We start from the raw sequence: 15,566 nt of genomic DNA on the forward strand, positions 1-15,566 counted from the left end.
ATGGTAGTTGATTCTTCTTTTTTTACAAGCGCGGAAAGGAATGTGCAACTTCCCTGACTGATGTGGTCTTTGCTGAGACAGCAGTAGCCTCATGCTGGCATTAAAAAGGTGCAGGCCATTGATTGTTGGGGAGAAGGGACCGGGGGGCGGGGGGGGCGGGAATGCATCTTTTAAGAAGACAAAAGATCTGTGCATCCACCAGCCCAGAAAGTTCCCTGATCCCAGCAACATTTGCTGCGTTCCTTCCCTTGCTGTCAGCCACAGTGCCCATCAAGGACTCCCTGCTCCAGGCAAAATGCCATGAGCAAATGAGGACAATATGAAACTGCTGGCATCAGAAATTGGCACAAATGCAGCTGAACAATGGCCAGTCCTAATGACCTGTCAAGCATGCCATTACTTGCCCTGGAAATCCACAGTAATCTCCAGTCAAGCAAAGAACACCCTTCTCACTATTTCTCCCTATTGCATTTATTCATCTATTTCAACATATACCGCTAAGCAGTGTGCAGGGAGGTTGCAAAGGATGCAAAAGACAAAAACCAGTGAAAACTAACGGTGAAATGCCTCCTGTGTGCTTTGTCGTTACCGTAATGAACGTGCAAAGGGGTTTTCTCAGTGGCTGCTGCACAAATGTAGGAACTCCCTTCCCCTGGAGTCTCATCGAAGTCTAATCCCCAGTGTTCTCAGTTCCTTGAGGGAAGTGCTCAAGAGCCTAATTGTTCATGTGAAAAATCAAGGAGCTGCAATTATTTGATTGATACAGTGTTCATATATTTTTATGCCACCAGTGCCCCTGGCATCCTGGCACACTGTTCCATTGTAAGTGCAGACCTCAGCACTGGTGAGGCTGCCCTGGTCAGTTCCATGCAGGGCTTGTGCTGCGTATAATAATATAATAATGATAATTTATTATTTATACTCCGCCCATCTGGCTGGGTTTCCCCAGCCACTCTGGGTGGCTCCCAACAGACTATTAAAAACACGATAAAACATCAAACACTAAAAACTAAACACCAAAAACTTCCCTAAACAGGGCTGCCTTCAGATGTCTTCTAAAAGTCAGATAGTTGTTTATTTCCTTGACATCTGATGGGAGGGCGCCACTACCGAGAAGGCCCTCTGCCTGGTTCCCTGTAACCTCACTTCTCGCAGTGAAGGAACCGCCAGAAGGCCCTCAGAGCCATAGCTGTCAACTTTCAGATTTGAAAATAAGGGATCAGCAGCCTCACCTGTCCCGGGGACAGTCTATGGCATATCTAACAATCCAGGATAGCAGCGGGAAACAGCGCTGGAATAAGGGAATTTCCTGCAAAAAAAGGGAAGGTTGACAGCTATGCTCGGAGCTGGACCTCAGTGAATGACGGGGTGGCTGAACGAACGAAGGCTGAATGATGGGGGTGGAGACTCTCCTTCAGGTATACTGGGCTGAGGCAATTTAGGGCTTTACAGGTCGGCACCAACACTTTGAATTATGCTCGGAAACTTCATAAGGATAGAACTGAGATGTTGCTTCAGCACAAGGCGTCCTCAGGCTGAGCTTTGAAACAGAAGCAGTTGGCTCTGTCTCGGTAGCTGGCTCTGCCTTCACTGAGAGTGGGGCTCTTCGTTTAAAGGGAGCCATCCTGCTTTAGCAGTCATTTGATCCAACAGAGTAGGGAAGAACAGGGCAGGGTTGAGGAATCTCCTGGCCAAATTTGGCCCAGCATAGGCCTCAGGAGGCTGTTTTCTGCAGGAACTCAGTGACACAACTGATCCCTTTAGAAAGCATAATTTCTAATGATTCGTTTACAACTCTGAGAGAGGGTTTTCACCCACCCACACAAATGTGCCGAAAAAGCCAAGCACCAGCAGACTCCTTTGATTCCGTTGCACCACGTATGTCACTGTCCGATGATCTGTACACCCATCCCTGTCTCAGTTTTCAGCCCATGTAGGTGAGCAGAACCATTGCTTACATCCAGCTGACATCCCTCTGCGAGGGACAGAGATAGGACTGCCTCAGTGCTGGCGTTTCTATGTGCCCGCCACTGCAGAGTTTGGAAGTGCCAAAGCAAGAAGAGTTCTCAGTCCATTGCAAATCTCCGTCATCATAATGACAGGTGCTAGGCAGCCAATGAATAGGTCTGTCTCTTAAGCTGAAGAGATACAAATGAGTGTTACATCAGTTTTAAAGCCCTTCACCAAGGCCTTGGAAATTCCCAGGAACTCTAAATACTCATGCAAAACGGCAACCTGTTGCCTATGATTTGAACCCCACATGCATTGGCATCCGCTTGGGAACTGGGGCGAGGGTGCAAGTGGCAGTACTCAGTTGACCAAGTAACTGGAGGTAACAACCACCTCTCCATAACCAGTGCTTTTATTCTGGGGGAACACAGGGGTACGCATACCCCTAAACATTTTGTGAATCTAAATTTGGCCTCGTTGAGGGGCAGTATTTCAATATGAGTAGGAAAATGAGAGTCTCACTAAACATTTTTTTTTAAAGAAAAAAAGCACTGGTTATAACAGCACAGGAGTAAGGGACAGAGGGACTAAATGCAGTAGAGGCATGCTTAAAGTCCATTGTGTTTGTTGTTTGTTTCCTTGCTGTGCCTGTGTGTTTGTATAGCTCTTTAAGCAAGTCGGGCACAGCTGGCCAGCTTTCTGTAATAAGTAAAGCAAATGACATTGTTGATCCTTTATGTTATTCCACCTTTCCTCCTGCATTCCTTTCCTCTCATCTGTGTACTTCTGTAGCTCTGTGCCTACAGCCTGCTTCTCCCCATCCACCATCCCCATAATAATAATTTATAATAATAATTTATTACTTGTACGCCTCAACTATGTAAGGAAATCTGGTGATTTTCTACATACAGTCGTACCTGGTTTTAGAAACAGCTTAGTTCCCGAACGTTTTGCCTCCCAAACGCCGCAAACCCAGAAATGACTGTTCCGGTTGGCAAACTATTTTTGGAAGCCGAACGTCCGACGGGGGTTCTGCGGCTTCCGATTGGCTGTAGGAGCTTACTGCAGCCAATCAGAAGCCATGTTTTGGTTTCCAAACATTTTGGAAGTCGAACGGACTTCCGGAACAGATTCCATTCGACTTCCAAGGTATGACTGTATCTACTTATTAATTCCTGCCAGATAGTAAGGAGGGGTTGCATATAGGAAGCACATGACTCCTTTACTGAAACAATTGCATTGGCGTCCGGTTTGCTTTTTGACATAATTCAAAGTGCTGGTGACAATACCCTAAAAATAGGTTGGGACTGGGTATCTGAAGGACTGCCTTCTCCCACATGCCTGCCAATAGCGGCCATCTTAGGAAGCCCTCCTGTGGCTCCCAGAATTCCCTGAAATATGCTTGGTTTGGATCAGGGAGAGGGCCATTTCCCAGCTCTAGATCCAACGAAAAGTGGTTGCTCAGCAAACCACATGTCTTCGCTATATGCCCAGGGGTCAGGCTGAGCCTGACCCCTGGTGACCTGCCCCCATGCCTGCTTGCAATTCGCTAATTGAACAAGTGGGCAGGATCCATTTCCCAGGCAAGCAAGCTCAGCCTGGAAGCTTTGTTTCCTGCCTAGGAAACCGACACTGGGGCTTCCCCATCAGATCTCAGCGGGAGGGGAGAACATCAGCCCGCAATGGCACACACCAGACTTCTGAGCTAGATAGACCTGTGCACTGAACTTACAGTGCAATCCTATACATGTCTACTCTGGAGAGCCAGCGTGGTGTAGTGGTTAAGAGCAGTGGACTCGTAATGTGGTGAACCAGGTTCGCGTCCCCGCTCCTCCACATGCAGCTGCTGGGTGACCTTGGGCTAGTCACACTTCTCTGAAGTCTCTCAGCCTCACTCACCTCACAGAGTGTTTGTTGTGGGGGAGGAAGGGAAAGGAGAATGTTAGCTGCTTTGAGACTCCTTAAAGGGAGTGATAAAGCGGGATATTAAATCCAAACCCTTCTTCTACTACTCAGAAGAAAGCCCAGTTGAATTCAAGGGGCATTCCTCCCAAGTTAAGCTTAGTAGCCTTTCCCAACCTAGCAGCCTCCAGACACTTTTGGATTACAAACTCTCCCCAGCCAGCATGGCAGTTGTGGTGGGAGTGGTAGACCAAAACATTTGGAGAAGGGCACCATGTTGGGGGAAAGGAGGCTTGCTTGGTACGAAGCAGTTTCATACGGCTTTAAAAGGCATTGTGGTGACCAGTCATTCCCCATAAACATAATGTGCAGAGATGAGACAAGCCATGCCTTGAAAGCATTTGAGTGCTGTCACGAACATGAAAGCCGGACTGAAGAACAATATTGACTCGACTGCTTGTTTGGTTCTCTCTCTCTTGCTTTTTATTCTTCTCGTGGCCCTGTTTTCTTTTAGCTGCTTTCATTTATATAATGGTTCCATTCTCTCCCCCCCCCCCCCGCCCCCCACAAATTCCAAGGTTGCTCTGAAATGAAGCGATGCTCTGGTGTAAACAAGTTGCAGGCAGACCCGCTTAGAAAAATTCCTGGGGTAGGATTTCAAATAAATCTTATTTCATGGGGCTTTGGAAAGCACATAGGGACTGCAAAGGAAGCCAGAATCCTGCCACTTCCGGAGCTGGGGGTTGGGAGTGGGGAGAGACGAGGGATGGTGGAAAGAGCCTTCTTGAAGAAAGTCCTTCTCTGGTTGTATGTTGCCTGCAAAACTATTGTTCTAGGATGCTGCTGAAACTTTGCTTCAGAAGCAGCATGTCACTGTATAGCTGCTCTGAACCACAGCAAGATACAGCTATGGCTTCATGGTCTTCTTATGGGATTCTTGGAGGCATTTGGTTGCAGCTTCTGGGATATAGGATGCTTGACTAGATGAACCTTTGATCTGATCCAGGAGAGCTCTTGTAGCCTCTTTTTATTAGAGACTCGTGAGACTTCCCAGTTCACTCATTTATTTGTAGGCCACTTTCTCATGGAATTGGCTTACAAAATAACAAACGAATATTAGCAACAATGAAAAATTATCATGTCTGCAAGTAAATACCAACAAAAACGAATCCATACGATATTGTATGAAACAGCACAAATAAGGCAACCTAATTCGGCAGCTTGAAACTAAAGAGTAGATGCAAATAGCAGTAGAGATATTTCATCCTCTAATACTACTTTCGCTGTGATGCTGAAGGAAACAAAGGCAGGAGGGAAGCCATTCACAGTGACTGCATCTTCTGGCTTTCTGTAGGCTGGTAGGGCTGGGGCAGATTTGCAATCAAAATGCAACCTACAATTACTAGGAAATCTGCTTGGGTCAAGTGTGCCTCAGAAGTATATTGTATGGATTTATCCCATGGGTAGGCAAACTAAGGCCAGGAATCAGTGTGTTTTTACATGAGTAGAATGTGTGCTTTTATTTAAAATGCATCTCTGGGTTATTTGTGGGGCATAGGAATTTGTTCGTTATCAATTTTTCAAAATATAGTCCGTCCGTTCCCCCCACAAGGTCTGAGGGACAGTGGACCGGCCCCCTGCTGAAAAAGTTTGCTGACCCCTGAATTTTATCCTATACCAGGCTATAATATAGAATTTAACTCAGGAGCAGTGAAATCCATAATTAGGGGTATGGCCATGGGCTCCCAAAGGTTAAGCGGCTGTTTGGAAGATTGCTGTGTCCTGTGATGTGCCATCTGGCCAAGTGATCGTCTTTGTGGAAATCTGAATTCTTGCTTGCTCCATTTGCTTTTAATGCTGGAAATAAGAAATCTCATGGAAACACGCTCCACATGTCTCAGAAAGGGTTTTGGAAGCATAATACAAGTACAGTAGTTAAAATCCTACATTTTACGACTGCAGTGTGGGTCAAATGGTGGTTTCATGTCAGTCAAGCTTGAATGAGTTGCCCCTTGGTGGTTGAATCAAAAACTGGAACTCTTCTGCTAATTCTAAAAGTTCTGCTTGCTTTGCACAAGTTCCAGATAGTTCAGACACAAGTCGGGCTGCAACCTTTAATCAATAAATGAATCAAGTTAATCTATAGTTGATTAAATTGGCAATCCATGTGGCTGGAAATGTAATTTAGATTTGCCTGTAGTTGTTGTTTTTATGCTAGGTTGGTTCTAGAGCATTACTGTAAAAGTGCATGAAAACAGAAAATATGGCTACTCTTAACAATGGGTGGGCCAGATCAGGTGATACCCCATTCCCCTAAGAGTGTTGCTTCATTCTAGTCGGCCCAATTTGCCTTTATTAATTTATCTTACACTCACCCAACCCCAATCTGTTTGGCTGAATGCAAATTTATTTAGACTGAATCCTGTAATGGGCTGGTTAAATGAAAATAATAGAAGTCTTATAACTGGTTCCAGTTACAGATAGGTAGCCGTGTTGGTCTGCCATAGTCAAAACAAAATAAAAAAATTCCTTCCAGTAGCACCTTAAAGACCAACTAAATTAGTTCTTGGTATGAGCTTTCGTGTGCATGCACGAAAGAAGTGTATCTTCAGTGTATCTGAAGAAGTGTGCATGCACACGAAAGCTCATACCAAGAACTAACTTAGTTGGTCTTTAAGGTGCTACTGGAAGGAATTTTTTTATAACTGGTTGACATCTTTAGTGTCATGCACAAATCCATCCTGTCCACAGTTCTCAGAAGTCCACCCAATATCCCAGAGTACACCTCCCTGTGAAGGCACTAATGACATAATCTACTCATTCAGCAAACTTTAAACCAGCCAAAAGCTCCTGTCTTTGCCAAGGCCGACTTCAAAATAAATATGGACTCTCTGGGCCAAGCCAGAATTTCAGGAGGGAAATTAAAAGTACGCTTTCTTTTGGGAAGATGAAGCTCTGTGTTGTCAGATATTTTTAGATGTTCGTATGTCAAAAAACACCTCTCCCAGCATGCTTCAGACTTAACAAGACTGTGCCATGATATCACGTTTATAAGATTTTAGGAAAACTTACCGTAATTTTAGTTGTAGTAAAGTTAGAAAGTTGGATGACAACTAACAAAACTAATAAAAGCTAGGGGTGCTTTGTGTGTGTATGTTTTAATAATAAAAGCCAGTGCAGGGACTCACTATAAAAAGGTAAAGGTACCCCTGCCCGTATGGGCCAGTCTTGCCAGACTCTAGGGTTGTGCGCTCATCTCACTCTATAGGCCGGGAGCCAGCGCTTGTCCGCAGACACTTCCGGGTCATGTGGCCAGTGTGATGAAGCTGCTCTGGCGAGCCAGCGCAGCACACGGAACGCCGTTTACCTTCCCGCTGGTAAGCGGTCCCTATTTATCTACTTGCACTTAGGGGTGCTTTCGAACTGCTAGGTTGGCAAGCGCTGGGACCGAGCGATGGGAGCACACCCCGCCGCGGGGATTCGAACTGCTGACCATGCGATCGGCAAGTCCTAGGCGCTGAGGTTTTACCCACAGCGCCATCCGCGTCCCTGGGACTCACTATACTAATAACTAAAGCAGCAATCCAAAATATAGAAAGCCAGCAGCATTTATGCTGGCTTAAGTATGCCAGATCTAAACTCTGTTTAGGAATGGGAATGCTGGCTGGCTGAGCTGGCTAAAGCCAGGTAGAAGCAAAACAAGCCATTAAAACAGAGTTTGACTTTCACTGCCATCATTTTTTGTGACTGAGCTGAGCGGAGTTAGGGTTTGCAGGCTGCCATGATCCTCAAACTTTTTAAACAGGGGGCCAGTTCACTGTCCCTCAGAGATTGTTGGGGGCCGGACTCTGGTTTGAAAAAAAATATGAACTAATTCCTATGCACACTGCACATATATATATTTTTCTTTAATTTTTTTTTAGGGGGGGACCTCCAAGAGTGGGACCCTAAGCTATTGTTCAGCTTATACGTAAATCCGGCACTGGTGGGGTGTGTTGTGCCTTGCTGTGGTACACCTGCGGGGTGAAACCAAGAAAAAGGAATTTGGGTGGGTGGGTGTGAAGAGAGGTCGGAAGCACCTGTAGCGGTGCCAAGAATGGCGAGAAGGGGATTAACGGAGACCTGGCAAAAGAAGGAAATGCCCAGATGGCAACAGAAATGCAGCAAGGCGCCTCTGCCTGAGTTCATGAAATACAAAAGTGGCCTTCGGCATGCATATCATGCATGTAAATCTCTCCCTGCCCCGGGCAGCGGGATATTTGGGGAAGGGGGCGATGGAGACAGGCAGGCTGGGAGAGGAGGGCCATAGGCCCATTAGACAGCAGCGGGTTCAGCAATTGCTGGGAGGGGCGGGTTCAGGACCCTGGCAGGCCGGATTCGGCCCACAAGCTATAATTTGAGGACCCCTGGCCAAGACCAGCAATTTGCAACTGAGAATCGTGGCACCTTGCAAGAGTCTGCTATACCCGGTTGCAAATGCCATCCCCGCAGAAGGTATCTGAAGAAGTGTGCATGCACACGGAAACTTATACCCAGAACAAACTTAGTTGGTCTCTAAGGTGCTACTGGACATATATTATTATTTTTTATATATTTCAACTGTGTTGAAGACAGCCTAGCTAGGAGGGTTTGGGAAAGTTGCTGTCACCTAGTTTCAACTAGTTTCAGTTCCTTCATTGGCAAAATTGGGTGGCATGCCAACTTTCCTGTTTTAACCATTTGTTTTGAAGCCAAATGGAAAGTAAATGTGATCTACAACTTTGCGCTTGGGGATCTTATGACATTGGTTTGTGTTGTTGGCATCCATCCATCTCAAGAGACAATGGAGTACTTTGTGTGTGTGAAGGTAATCAGTTGACCATTGCTCTAAGTTGGTGTTGACAATGTGTGTTGGTGCTGTGCAGAATGCAACAATTGCGGGGTTTCTGCCCATACAGAGAGATACTTCTTGCGCTGTGTTCTGGTGATGTTGCCTGGAAGCAAAACATTTTGTCCCTTACATGCCCCTCCAACCCCAGCCGTTCTCAGGAGAATTTTGCATCTTCCTCATTCAGCTGCCTTTTCTATCAGGAATAAGGAGCCAGAGGCCACCGTCATGCCGAGATCTTATGACTTACTAGCATTTGATCTTAATAAAATGTTCCTGACAAAGTCGGATGCCAAAACCCAGTATCTAGAAAATTATATTTGCAGAAACACATAGAGAGCTGCATTATCTTTCCCTCCCCGCTTCCCCCGTACATAGTTCGCAAAGTCCATAAATTGGATTTGCAGACAGGGATGCATGTCTTGGGTTCAGGGCGAATGATGAAGAATCTGCAAATGAGTTTGTTCAGAAAGCTTGTTGGAATGGGACAAAAGACAAAAAGAACAAGTGCCAAAATAAACATTTCTGTGTTTGATTTTGAAGGCATTGGGGGGGGGCGTGGGGGGAGGGATTCTTTTTCTAATTGAAATAGTTTCTGAGCTCTGTCATCCTGACAGCCTAGGCGTTTCACATCGCTGCCAGAATCAAATCCAACCCTCCAGTAATCAGAGAATCCCATGTGTCTGTTTCCGGGGGGTTAGGGGAGAGAGAGGGAGAGAGCTATAGAAAGCTGTAAAGAGGGACGTTGACCCAGTTCTGGGTATATTTCAGTACACATTCTGGGACGGGCGCTTTGCTTTCTTCTGTGGGAGATCCTGTACTAACAGTCAGTCCTTCCAAGTGCTGACCTCTGCGCTGCTTGACTGCAGGAACTTTTCACAGAACTGATTTTTCTCCGGAACTGCAAGGGGAGGGAGAAGACGGGAAGAACTAATGAGCGAGCAGACTGACTGTCTGCCTTTCTTCCTGAGGAGGTCTGGTTGGTGATTAAGGTTGGAACTAGATGTTAGGAAGAAAGAAGGGGCTGCCATCAAAAATGGCAACCTCATGTCAAGTTGCCTCCTCCTCCCCCTCCCCATAGTATGCAATAATAGCCATCTGTGACATGCCGATCCTTGCGTTGTACATTTCCTCCGTCTCCAGCAGCTGGGGATGTAAGAAGGCAGCAATTTCCATTCCGGCCTGCGTCCGTCACAGGCAGCGCTTTCTCCATTCTGCTGCAGTTCGGTTTCCGCCAAGCTATTTGTCTTACACCTGCTAATTAATGCAACATAACTTTCATCTCGGTGTAAAGGAAATGTCAGAGTTATGTAAAAAGAAGTCATTGATTCTGCATCACTTGTGGACTTAAAAAACAAAAATGATTTGCCTGAGTTGCTTGCCTGAGTTCCAAGTTGACAACAGACAAACATGCAAACTGCAGCAATTTCTGCTCCCTATTCCATTTTCACTGGAGTTCTCTCACCAGTAGCAGCCAGTGTTGTGGAGAGGCAGGGACAAGAGGGAGCTTCTGACTACAAGTTCACACTTTTGTCCAGCCTGAGTCTCCATCACTGACCATTGGCCATGCTGCCAGACGTTGATGGGACCCAAAGTTAGGGAAGGCTGATCTGGCCCAATATCAATAGTTGGTGACAGCACTTCAGAGTCCTTGATATATTTTCACACCACCCACAATCTAATCCTTTTAATCACAGATGCCAGCAATTGAACCTGGAACTTTCCTCCATGCAAGGCACATGCCCTACCAATGACTTTCATTCCTTCCTCTCCCCACATCATAAGTTTCCATGCATTTATTTTCTCACATTATACACCCTGCTTTTCATCCATCATGGATCCCAAGATGGCATATTTTAACCATCTGGGCCCTTACCAGACCCAATCCCAAACACGCTTAGTGTTATGTACTGAAGTTCTCGCCCTGGGCCAGCAGGGGGATACTGTAGATAGTTATGCAAATAAGGGATCAAAAGTGACATTCAGTGATTGGATAGTTTTAGAAAATTGTTACAGTTACGTTGTACTGGAGCTCTATATAAGCAGGCTGACTGAACCCTTCAGTTCAGTTCTGTTCTGGCCTGTGAATAAAGAAGAGCTGTTTGAAGAATCACTGTGTCGTCTGATATGTTCACCCACAACTTAACACTTAGCGTCTTCAGTAATGGGGTGGCAAGACATTGCAGGGTAGAGGAGAGAAGGAAGGTGACACAGGATTGCTATGGCAGCTTGTCTGAAGAACACAAGAATTCTCAGGCTGAGGGCCAGGATTCTGTTTCCAACAGAGGGCAGAGAGATTTGCAAGATGGACATGCTATCGCCAGCCAAAATCATGTACAGATAAACTCCCTTTGTAAGTGGAAGTTCCATTCAGCTGGCCTGTTTTAAAGCCGTATTTAATAGTTGCTATTCTCTCTAGTGCCAGCTTTATGCTCAAGTTGACCTCCATTCCATGTTGCCATATTGCCCTCCAGGGAGAAAGGCAAATGGCTGACTGGAACATCTCACCACAGGTTCCTCTTTCAAAGGGCTAGCCTAAAAATTGCTGACACCGTTGAGCACAGAGTTCCCCAAAGGTTCCAGACTCGTGCGAGAATTTGGCTTGGACCTGAAAACCCAAACTTTAGCCGCACGGGGCTGCAAGTTTCAGTCAGTCACTCCGTGGGATTAGTCAACTAAAGCTTTAATTGCAGAATTTGAAAGCATGCTAGTTAAGTCACATAACACACTCGCTTTGTCGAACGGATTCTGTTTATTCTCCAAAACGAGGGGGGGTTAAAAAGGATTACCGAGTTCAGACAATGAAAACTCCCAGCTACATCAACGCTTTGTTGAAAGATTTCAGTACTGCTGATGTAATGAACAAGCTTACATGTAGCTCTTGGCTCTGCTATTATTAACAAGTAGGTGTGGTTAAAATCACAGCTGAAGAACGCCAACCGACTAGGGCAGCAGGGAGTGTGTTGCTAAGGTGTTGGAGTGCCTGCTCAGTGCAGGCAAAAATACCGCAAGGCAACAGAGGTTTGCAGTGGAGAGGAAACAAACAAGGATTGCTCAGCAAACAAAATAGTGCAGAGAAGGTTACTGGAAGGTAGAAATTTTGAAGCCAGTGCTCTGGCCCTCCAGATGTTGCTGGACTGCAGTTCCCATTACCCCTGGCCATGGGCTATGTCGGCTCAGGCTAATGGAAGAGTCACGCCATCTCTCTTTAAAATGTTATCTCATGGAGAGAATCTGTCACCTTATTTCAGGAACCTCAAGGGAAAAGGGCTTTTTTTTATTGAGATGTTGCAGAATGTAATATATGCAAATTTAATCAGTTAAAAGCCAAACAGTTAATCAGCTAAAAGATCTTGGTTGACAGCCCTGCAATTTATGACCAAAACAATGCCTAATTAATATTTATGCAGCTATTTCAAAGTGAAAAGGTCTTTTTGGATCGTTTCTCGAACACTATTTTCTGCTTTTTAAAGGGACTGGCCTTTTTCAAGGGAGAACTTGTTTGTGTAACATAACATTTCTTCTTCATGGCTTTAGCTCTGCTAATGTTATGTGGGTGGCTCACCTCAAAGTAAGGCCACATCCTTACAGTTAAAGCACCACTGTACCACATGAACAGTCATGGCTTCCCACAAAGCATTCTGGGAACTATAGTTGGTTAATAATGTGGAGAGTTGTTCGGAAACCCCCATTCTTCTCATAGTGCTACATTTTTTCAGAGTGGTTTAACAATATATCCATTTTCCCAGGGGACTCTGGGAATTACAGCGTTGTGAGGGGAATAAGCTAAACTACGGTCCCAGGATGCTTTGGGTGAAGCCATGATTGTTTAAGTGGTTTAATAATGCTTTGAATATATGGTCTGATGTAGTCCCACATATAGGAGCTCACCCAATTCTTGTAAAAGCCTATCTAGAAGCACAGAATTGTGAGTCAGAAGCGGCTTGTCCTGACAACATCCCCAAACAGTGCTTAATCACCATATATTCCGACGGTACCAATTTGCCACTATAGTACTATTTTTCACCACCAACATTTTGTGTGTGGTGGCAGCAGGACCTCCCTAATATCTTCTACGATATCAAAGAATCACAGCAAGCACCTACTGGGTTCCACAGCTTCGGAAACAAGAAGTTAAAAGGTTGTCCCCAACCCTTTCTTCCTTCTTCCCTTGCCACAAAGCAATTCCTCCCAAGACCTGTAGAATGAATTTCCATTCCACAAGGGCTATAGGTTGAGAAATGGAAGCCGGAAAATGTGGGATCAAGCCAAGGTCACCCACTGGCTACACAAGTGAACAGAGGTTTGATCTCACATCTTTCAGATGGCAGCCCGTTAGGTATTTAATAGGCCAGAAATGTGATTACTGTGTGTTGGCATGGCGTTTTCACGTTTATCGCCACAAGTACTGCACAAACATTGCTAGAGTGGATCATGCCTTGTCCCTCGTGTGCCTGTGCACTACTGCCCTCTGCTGGACAGGAACAAAACTGCTCCTCTTCGTATCACACAGATGTTGTACAAAAGGCCTCTTTTCAACTTCCAGTTTCCATGGTGAAAAATCCAAATATGGTATGGACTTGTACTTGTGCCTGTTCTCAGGTCAGGTACGCATTATGGCAAGAATTTTGCAGTGGATCTTCATGCTCCAAATGACTTGCAATTAGTTGGTGGGGGGGCATAAATCCTTCCTATGGTACAAATATAGAACAAGTATATAAAGGTCAAGCCTTTTGCTGTAAAATGAACAGAAAGCTAAATACCGCCCAAAATATTGGGATCTAAGGCTGATTTAGTCAATATCTCCAGTAACTCCAGATGTGCTGATATTACCATTCTCAAATCCCTCACACAGTCATACATGCAGTAACCTTTCAAAGCCATTCATTCAGACTTTGCTGCTGTAGCCAAGAACAAGTTTCATCACAGTGGTTGAAAGGAAGGGGGGGAGAGAGAGACTAGTAATTCAGGGGCTTTTGAAACCTATTCTTTCTTCTTAAGCAGATTTTCAAGCTTGTCTTCCAAAGCACAAGAGCGGCAAACCATAAAAAGGTTGAAAGAGAGAAGCTGACAAACTTGACCAAACTGTGGATATTGGAGACTGAGTGCATCACAGGGACCATATGACACACCCACACACCTGTTCTAGAAGCTTCCTATTTCTGTTTTCCATCATGAGTCACCAGAAAGCTCTGATTGCTTTTATGAAGTGAACCCTGCACACTTAAAATGGAATAGATGGTTTAAAATTCCGACAGGATCCTGTATTTTTAATCCTTAAAATGAATTTTGCAGATATAGCAAAAGCAACAGGCAAACTAATGGCTATTGCTACTTGAATCTTCTTCACAGTAAGGAAATATATTATTTCCTTTTGAAAATCACTTATTTCTTCTCACATCACATCTGACCAGAAGGTTACATATGTATCTACGTGAGGTAAAACCTGAGGAGATATTATCACTCCCATTGACCAATCTTTACATTTGCATATGAAAATTCTCACGCTGCTTTCTGAAATTTTCAATTTGTGCACGGATATTCAAAGAACATCATCATCATCCAAATTTGTATACTGCCTTTCAGCTGAAGATCCCAGGGTGGTTCACAACAGAAAAATGCAGGATGAGAGTACAAAATACATAAGAAAATAAAACCAATACCCCCCCCCCCAGTCACATTTAAAAAGCCATAGAATGTCAATCAGCCAAAGGCCTGGTTATAGAGAAATGTTTTCGCCTGGTGCCTAAAGATATGTAATGAAGGCACCAGGTAAGCCTTCCTGTGGAGAGCATTCCACAAATAGGGAGGCATCACAGAAAAGGCTTGTTCTCATGTTGTTGCCTTCCCAACTTCTCATGAAGGAGGAACGCAAAGACGGGCCTCAGATGATGATTGCAGGGTCCAAGTTGGTTCCTATGGGGAGAGGCAGCCCTTGAGGTATTGCAGTCCTGAGCCGTTTAAGGCTTTACAGGTCAAAACCAGCACTTTGAATTGGGCCCAGAAACTAATTGGCAGTGCAGTCAGGCCAGGATCAGTGTAATATGCTTAAACTGTCTTGCTCCGTTGAGCAACCTGACCACTGAATTTTGCACTAGCTGAAGTTTCTGAACCCTCTTCAGGGGCTGCCCAGTGTATAACACATTGCAATAATCTAACCTAGAGGTTATCAGAGCATAGGCAACAGAAGTTCATCTATCCCTGTCCCGACAGGGGTGCATCTGGGCCACCAGCCACAACTGATGGTAGACACCTCATGCTACTGAGGACACCTGAGCCTCAAGTGACAACAAAGGATCCAGGAGTACCCCTAAGCTACAAACCTGCTCCTTCAGAGGAAGTGTAACCCCATCAAGAGCAGGCAATCTCCCACCCATCTGGTCTAGGGAATTACCCGCTAACACTGTCTCAGTCTTATCTTGATTGAGCTTCAGTTTCTTGGCTCTCATCCAGTCCATTACCAAGGCAAGACACTGGTCCAGCACTTCCACTGCTTCACCTGCAGGTGTAAAAAAAAAGTAGAGTTCTGTGTCATAAGCATATTGCTGATAACATACTCCAAAACTCCAGATAACCCCACTTAGCAGTTTCATGTAGATGTTTCGTGTAGTTATGTTTACATAAAAGTTAGGTATTTTAAGTTAAGAATTAATTTTCTAGTATGGTGGTAGATTTGGGCTTGTGGTAAGGCTAACTTGTCAGGGCTCTTTCTGTTTGGATGATGCAAAATTCAACTGAGTGAATGAAGGAACGAATTATTTTCAGGAGCTTTCAATTACTCAGCTCTCAAGCAACTGTTGGGTGCATTCTGATGAATAAGGAGACATGTTGGTCATTTTTAGTATAA

The 15,566-nt window shown here is 45.0% G+C and overlaps 2 protein-coding genes across 3 annotated transcripts in view; one reads left to right on the top strand and one right to left on the bottom strand.

Annotated features, from left to right (window-relative positions):
• Positions 1 to 15,566, top strand: part of PRICKLE2 (prickle planar cell polarity protein 2) — a 259,811-nt gene that overhangs the window by 240,553 nt on the left and 3,692 nt on the right. The gene's annotated exons all lie outside the window — the stretch shown is intronic.
• LOC307208953 (uncharacterized protein C3orf49) overlaps positions 1 to 15,566 on the bottom strand; it is a 330,680-nt gene that overhangs the window by 125,705 nt on the left and 189,409 nt on the right. The gene's annotated exons all lie outside the window — the stretch shown is intronic.

This window comes from Podarcis cretensis (genome assembly GCF_951804945.1).
Source record: "Podarcis cretensis genome assembly, chromosome: 2".
Taxonomy (NCBI): Eukaryota; Metazoa; Chordata; class Lepidosauria; order Squamata; family Lacertidae; genus Podarcis; species Podarcis cretensis.